The following is a 7,904-nucleotide window of genomic DNA, read 5'->3' as shown; positions in this document are numbered from 1 at the left end:
TGCAAGATGTTAAAATATTACGTGAAGCTTGCACGGCTTTTCGAAAAATTTTTATACAAGTCGGAAAAGTAGACCCTTTTGTTGAAAGCGTGACAATAGCAAGTGCGTGTTCCGTACTATACAGAAAAAACTTTTTAAAAAAAGATACAATTGGGATTATTCCAGCAACTGGGTATACACATGCAGGGCAGTTTTCTAAAAAATGCATCCACTGGCTTTTGTGGGAAGAAAAAGTAAGGAATGTAGAGATCATTCATGCAGGTAGATCGCGAGAATATCGTTTAATAGAAGGTCTTCTCGTTGATGGTTATTTAAAACCTCAAGTAGAAACAATGAATCCGAAAGGAACCGTGTTTCAGTTTCATGGGTGTTATTTTCATGGTTGTATTCGCTGTTTTCCTAACGATCGATATCAAAAATTGAACAATAATGAAACTTTCACCGAACGATATGAAAATACTATATAAACAAGTTTTAAAATGAAAGAATACGGTTAAGAAGTGATTGAGATGTGGGAGCATGATTTTGACAAATTTATAAAAAATAATAACGAGTATTTAGACTATATAAAAAATCACCCAATTGCAGAAATCTGCACTATAAACCCTCGAGATGCTTTTTACGGTGGTCGTACAGGGAATATTGTCACACATTATACGATTAAAAATAATGAAAGGATAAAATATTTGGACGTTTGCTCACTATACCCTTACATTTGTAAGACAGGCACGTTTCCACTTAAACATCCGAAAACTTATACCGGGAATGACTGTTTAGAATTATCAGGAAAAAACTTTGAAAATTTTCAAGATAAAGTCGAAGGTTTAGTAAAATGCACAATTTTACCGCCGCGAAATTTATTTCACCCTATACTTCCAACAAAAATGAATATTCGTTTACTTTTTGGATTGTGTCGCACGTGTATGGTAACATCCTCTCAGGAAGAATGTAAACACGATTCAGTGTCAGATAGGGCTTTATCCGGTACATGGGTATCCGTCGAAATAAAGAAAGCTCTAGAACTAGGGTATAAATTATTAAAAATTAGTGTCATTTGGCAATATGAAGTTGCTAAATACGATCAGACTTTTCAAAGTGGTGGTTTATTTACAGAGTATATAGACACTTTTTTAAAAATTAAGCAAGAAGCAAGTGGGTGGCCCAGTACGGTTAAGACGGAAGAAGATAAATTAGAATATATCAATAATTATGAACATAAAGAAGGTATTAAATTAGACATCTGTAACATTAAAAAAAATTCGGGTCTGCGTTCTGTAGCAAAATTATGTTTAAATTCGTTTTGGGGGAAATTCGGTCAAAGGGGAAATTTACCTCAAACTAGTATAGTTAATGATTATAAAGAGTTACTAAAGATATTATGCGATAGTGAGAAGTATGTAGAAAATTGTCTACCGGCGAATGATAGTGTTATGTATGTAACGTGGCGATATAAAGAGGAAGTGGCGCTTTCCTCTCCATGTACAAACGTTGCTGTAGCTGCATATACGACAGCTCAAGCACGTTTAAAACTTTACTCATACTTGGAAAAACTCGATAGAAGAGTTTTGTATTATGATACAGACTCAGTAATATTTACAAGTAATAATGAAAATGTCAGTGAATATCAACCACCTACCGGTTCGTTATTAGGACAGTTAACAGATGAATTAGAGGTGTATGGTGAGGGATCGTATATAGAGACCTTTGTTTCAGGAGGTCCTAAATTTTATGCGTACCGTTTCCGTACAGCTGCTGGGGGGTTTCATGATGTATGCAAAGTCAAGGGTATTAAATTAAATTACGAAAATTCATTAAAAATAAATTTCGATTCTATTGTAACTATGGTTGATCGATGGAATGAACATAATGTCGAATCAGATAACACAATAAAAATTAAAAATACGATGATTAGAAAGTCTGACATACATGAAGTGGTAACGCGTAGTGAAGAAAAAACATGCGCGATAGTATTAAAAAAGCGGCGGCTTATTTCGGAAACCTTATCGTATCCTTTTGGTTATCAGAAAAAATAAAATAAAATGAATAAATTATTTTTGTTATAGATACAGTACGCGCAATCAAAAAAGTCTGTGCTGACGGAAATTGTGATTGCCATCGGTACTGTTGTCGTGTGCCAACGTGCAAGTATTATCCACCCTATAAATCCTCTTTAAAAGGATTAGCATGGCACTCCCTTTTACATACGCTTGTTAAACTCAAAGCAGATGGAGAAGTTAAAGCGTATCACGCAATGTACGAAAATCTATTGAAGCTTGATTTTATTGAGATGACCTTTGAATATGTAAGAGTGTTGGGGTATTTTAACGAGTCAAGCGTCATATGGAGGCTTCAAAAACCCGTTGAAAATTTGGAACCCAACGATCAGTTAAATACTGTACCGTACAATAGACTATTAGATGCGCATATTTTTTTAAATATTAGAACAGCAGAACTCTTACATCTAATCGATACAAATCGAATTATAAGAATTCATTTTCATAAAGTTAGACGTTTGGATGAAGAGCAACGTGATGACGGTGTGATTTATAAATGTTGCAACGGTCATTTGATAAAAAGAACATATTATAACCGATGGATTGACGTAGTTAAACATAGACGTAGACTAAGATTATTGGAAAATGAATTCTAAAAAATTGTTTCTATGTATACGAAAATTACTTGATTAAACTAATTTGATACTTTGATTTGTTTGTTATAGATCTCATGCGTACTATTCAAACATACTGCTCTTCATCGAAATGTTCATGTTTTAAAAATGTTTGCAAATTTCCTGAATGTATTCGTTTTTCAACTTTTCGCCAGACGTTGCAAGGCTTATCGTGGCACTCATTATTCCATACGTTGATAGAATTAAAAAATAAAAAGCAGATATCCGCTTATAGACAATTGTATCAAAAAATGTACATCATGAAAACAGTTTCGGATATCATTTTTCATGTAAAATTTATAGGCTATTTTCAAACATCGAGTATTATAAATTATCATGGCTCTACAGAATATAACGACAATATACAAGAATTTGAGAACATTAAAATTGCTAAAATTTTATTTATAATAAACACAAATAAAATAACAGATATTTATGTAATAGCAATACAAGATGACAATTGTCAAAATGAATGGTGTGCGTCTGTTGGTATGCACTTGTAAAACACAAATACAAAATATATTGTAATAATGATTTTTTTTAAATTTTTAATAAATAGAGTTCTTCCCAACATGAATGTGAAACTTTTTTTATTTTTCCCTAATCATATATTTTCTTATAAAATTTTGATACTCAATATATATTATATACTAACGCTGTGGAAGAAAAATGATGATGGTTATAGTTGCGAAAGGTGAGTCACTTGTTTCTTTCATCTCTTTTACTCATCTCTTTTACTCATAGCATGATCATTTTTATGATATTTTTCAAAGGGGCTTGTTAAGATAAAGGAGAGAGAGCGAGATAGAGAAAAAAAAAGATGTCGCTACATTCTGTAAAAAATATATTATAAGAGCATGTTATAATATGTTTTTTACTCAGTATTTCATGATGTCTGCAAGTAGTAAGAAGGAAAAGGGTACTATAGAAGAGAAGACCCCTCTACTTACCAGAAAGAACGAGGAGAAAAAAAAGAAATCGTTATTTTCGTCGGTTAAAAAATTCACGACCGATCAATTCTCCAGCAACCAAAAATCTTTTCCAGAGAATAAATATTATAAGAGAGTGTAGTAGTTCACCATCATGGATTTGGTTGTAGATATACAAGGTTTTTATGACTCTGACAGGCGTTTTATACCAAAAGAAGTTGCCGTGGTAACGATACAAGCAAATGTCATCGGTCATTGGTTAATTAAACCACCCCGCCCATTCAACGATTTACCTTACGATGTAAAAAAGTATAATAATCACCGCCCGCTAGAAGTTCACGGTATAGAGTGGTTTGACGGAGATACCACAATAAATTATTTAAAATATAGTCTTATTACGCTTACTAAAAATTTCAAGAGAATTTACATGTATGGTAACGATTGAGCTGAGTTTATAAGTTCAATACTAGCACGTGAGGTTCGCGACTTATCGCAAATTCATACCTTATTCAAAATGTATGAAAATAAAAAAATTGGTTTACCAATTTGTCTAACGCATGCGCAAAAACATTTCGAAGACAAGCAGTCATTTTGTGCATTGTATAGAGCGTGCATGTTAAAAGAATGGATCATCAAGACTGAATCTCTAAAAAAAGCATCAGCGTTGGATAGTGATGCATATTATAACGCCTACCAGAAGCTTAAACGTCAAAGATCGCTACGACCATCCCCTGGATGTCCTGACGTCGTGGATTGCGTCGGTGATAATGAAAAATGAAACAATTATTTGTTACTGTACGTTTTTGAAAAAAGTTATTGCAAAATAAAATCGTCAAACTAATATTTTGGCTTTTTTTAGAGTGGCACCCCATCCGAAATTTTATTTTAAAAAATCCCATACTTATAAATATTAGGTGTAATAAAATATATAAATAAAAAAAATAAAAAAATAATATGCAAGCCCTGAAGAGATCAAATTGAATCAACGGTTTCATGTCGATGAAACCATTAACCAACTAAGCTATTCAGGACTTGCATCTTCCAAAATCAGAATAAGGTACTACAACTACTTTTGTACGTAATACAAGTATACGAGTCGTTCATTTGCGTAGTTAGATACCAATGCAGGTAATATCTTTCCTGTGCATGCTCCTTCCATCTACCCAAGGGAGTAGTTGAGAGAAGAAGAGAGTAGCGTCTGATGTGTACGTAGAGACAAATCAGCTGACGCTCACACATCGAACCAACCCATGCGTAAAATGCATATATATATATATATATATATATATATATATATATATATTTAAATATATAAATATATTTAAACGCTTAAGTATTAGCTACAAAATCGTACTGTTGCACCCACCACCACAAAATAGGTATGCTTTTCGGTAAAGTATTTAACGTACTAGCTTTTCAAAATATAATTAGTATAAAAAATATTGTCATAATGGATACCCGTTGGCAACATCCGTGGACAAGCATGATTTGCGGTCCAACTGGTTGTGGAAAAACAGTTTTTGTTAAAAGATTTCTAAATAATATAGAACAAATGGCAAGCGTTACATTTGACCGTATTTTATTTTATTATGCAGAGTGGCAGGATGGCTATAAAAGTGAGAATTTTTTGAAAAACGGACGACAAATTGAATTTCACGAGGGGTTTCCAAAACCTTCTGATTATTCAAACGATCCTCATCTTAAAAAACTTTTAATCATCGACGATCTGATGCGCGAATCGTCGAATCATGTTGTGGTAGATCTTTTTACAAAAGGGAGTCACCATAAAAATATTAGTGTGATGTTTATAACGAAAAATATTTTTCACCAGTCAAATCATTCGCGAGACATAAGTCTGAGCGCATCGTATATTGTCGTATTTAAAAATCCTCGCGATCGCGCGCAGACACAACATTTAGCGAGACAGATATATCCTGAAGATCCGAAATTTGTGCAAGAGGCCTATCAAGATGCAACGGTTAAAGGTCATGGTTACCTTATGATTGATTGCAAACAGGACACTTTTGATGAGTTAAGATTTCGTGCGTGTATATTCCCCGACGACGAGTATCAATATGTTTACCTGCCAAAATATGCAACGAGTGCTTTCGCGCATTTGGGTTAAATTAACAGATAAAATAGTTTGTAGTAACACATAGCTCTCAGTTTTCTTTTGACAATGAAGCCATCAACACCGAAAAACGAACGTTTCAAACAACCCCCTCGTCGTGTAGATGAGGCTCTCGAAGCTCCTTTTGAAAGAAAGTACATTGCAATATTAGAAGCTCTCGCTCATCTCAATAGAGAACAGAGAGTTGCATTATTAAAAAAAGGAGACAAAAAATTAATCGACTGCTTGTGCGAGTGTGTTTTAAACATTCTCAAAGGTGTTGTTTCTCTGAAAAACAGTCAAAAAAAAAAGTTTAAAAAGTTTAAAAGTGTTTTAAGACAATTGATTGCGAAAAGTCAAGGTAACAATTCGTGGAAAAAAAAGAGGAAAATTATAGTTCAAAAAGGTAACGGTTTTTTACCGTTAATATTACAACCTATTCTAAGTGAAATATTATCAAGAATATTGTAAAAATAATAAAATGGAAAGAGGGAAAAAAATGATTTTACTGTCTAAAGACCAACTCGAAAGAATAAAAAAAGAAAGCACTACCGTAGGAGGAAGCCCCGGTCCTTCTACTCCTACACCCGCAAATAATTTTTTCACACATTCTATTTTACAAACCACACAGACAGCCAGAGATAACTTGAGTCGATTAGACGACTCGATGAAAAAAATTTTAGATTCAAATTCGTATAGCAATGAATACGATAAATTGAAGGAATACTTGAGAGTTTTACACAGGTATTTATACTTTATCGATGAAAAGCGTGAGCCAATGCAGATTGCTGAAAACGAAGTTAAGAATATCACTACTAATACAGATGATTATGGAATGAGCGAAGAAAAGATTGTCAGTACTGTACCTAAAGTGTATCAACAAAAATCTATGCTGCTTTTAAAACATTAAAAAGAATACAAAAACAATATTAAGTGGGATAGTACAGGTACAGTAATTTATAAAGGTAAAAAAATTGATGGGTCAAATATTATCGATTTAATTAATGATGCTGCAAGGCGAAGGAAAAATGTTAAATCAGTGGGGAGAAACATTTTTGCTAAAGTACTTCGGGAGATAAACACTCCTCAAGAACTCGTGGGAAATACAGACCTCTTGAAAATCGTAGATCGCGACAGTTCAAGCTTGCTGTTGCATGGGACCAGTAATATAAAGTCGCTCGGAGAAGACGAAGAAACGTTTGAACACGAGACTTTTTCATCACCTTTGGAAAAAACTGTACACGATAACAAATCTTATGATGATAAGCATGTAGTACATTCATCTACACTAAAATCAAGCGGTGTTAAAAGCTGGTTACAATATTAATAAATAATGAATGTGCTAGAAAAACAATATTTCACCCCTAACCATGAAGCAGCATTTTCTGGGGTCCGCAATTTAATAAGAGTAAATAAAAAAAAAATCTGCCCCGAGAAAATCAAAGAGTGGCTGCAAAAACATGATGCTTATACTTTACATAAATCTATTCAGCGAAAGTTTCCACGGTTGTTTTACGACGTTAATGCTAGAGATGAATTGTGCGAAGCAGATCTCATTCAACTGACGTCATTAAAAAACTACAAAGACGGAGTTTTTTTTATTTTAATTTTAATTGATGTATTAAGCAAATTTGTATGGGTGCAACCTTTAAAAGATAAAAGTTGCCATATTATCTAACAAAAAAAATTTTTAAATCGACGTTCGCAATTGCACGTTTTTTTAGGACATTAATCAGCTAATTCTACCTGACTATTAACGATAATATCATTTAATATACAAGCGTTTTCAACCTAATTACCCAGTCAACTGAAGTATACTTGTTTTAAATAAACTATAATGTCATTTATTCAACAAGTACCTTTATCTTAAAAACTTAATGTACTAGACTCTTTCCATTTCCAAGAAATGATAGCGTTCATTAAAAAAGCACCTTAATTAAAATAATCTAATTTACTCTAGTCCTTTCATCTTAAATAAATTAAAATGTCGAGTAATAAACTAGCACCTTCAACTTTTTTTTTTTTAAAGCAGATGCTTGTAGCATGCACTTTTTTAATAATTAAATTGGTTAAAAAATATTATCGTCCTACTATAATTTGTAGTATACAAAAGTCTGATAAATCTACGCTGTACTCCCCCTAACGGGCCTTGCTACTTTTTTTTATCATCTATAATGACTTGCACACAGCGAGTAAG

The sequence above is a fragment of the Copidosoma floridanum genome, unplaced genomic scaffold (genome assembly GCF_036245765.1).
Source record: "Copidosoma floridanum isolate Cflo_tuat_1 unplaced genomic scaffold, Cflo_Japanese_pri ptg000022l, whole genome shotgun sequence".
Lineage (NCBI taxonomy): Eukaryota > Metazoa > Arthropoda > Insecta > Hymenoptera > Encyrtidae > Copidosoma > Copidosoma floridanum.
Note: the sequence above shows the minus strand (reverse complement) of the source record.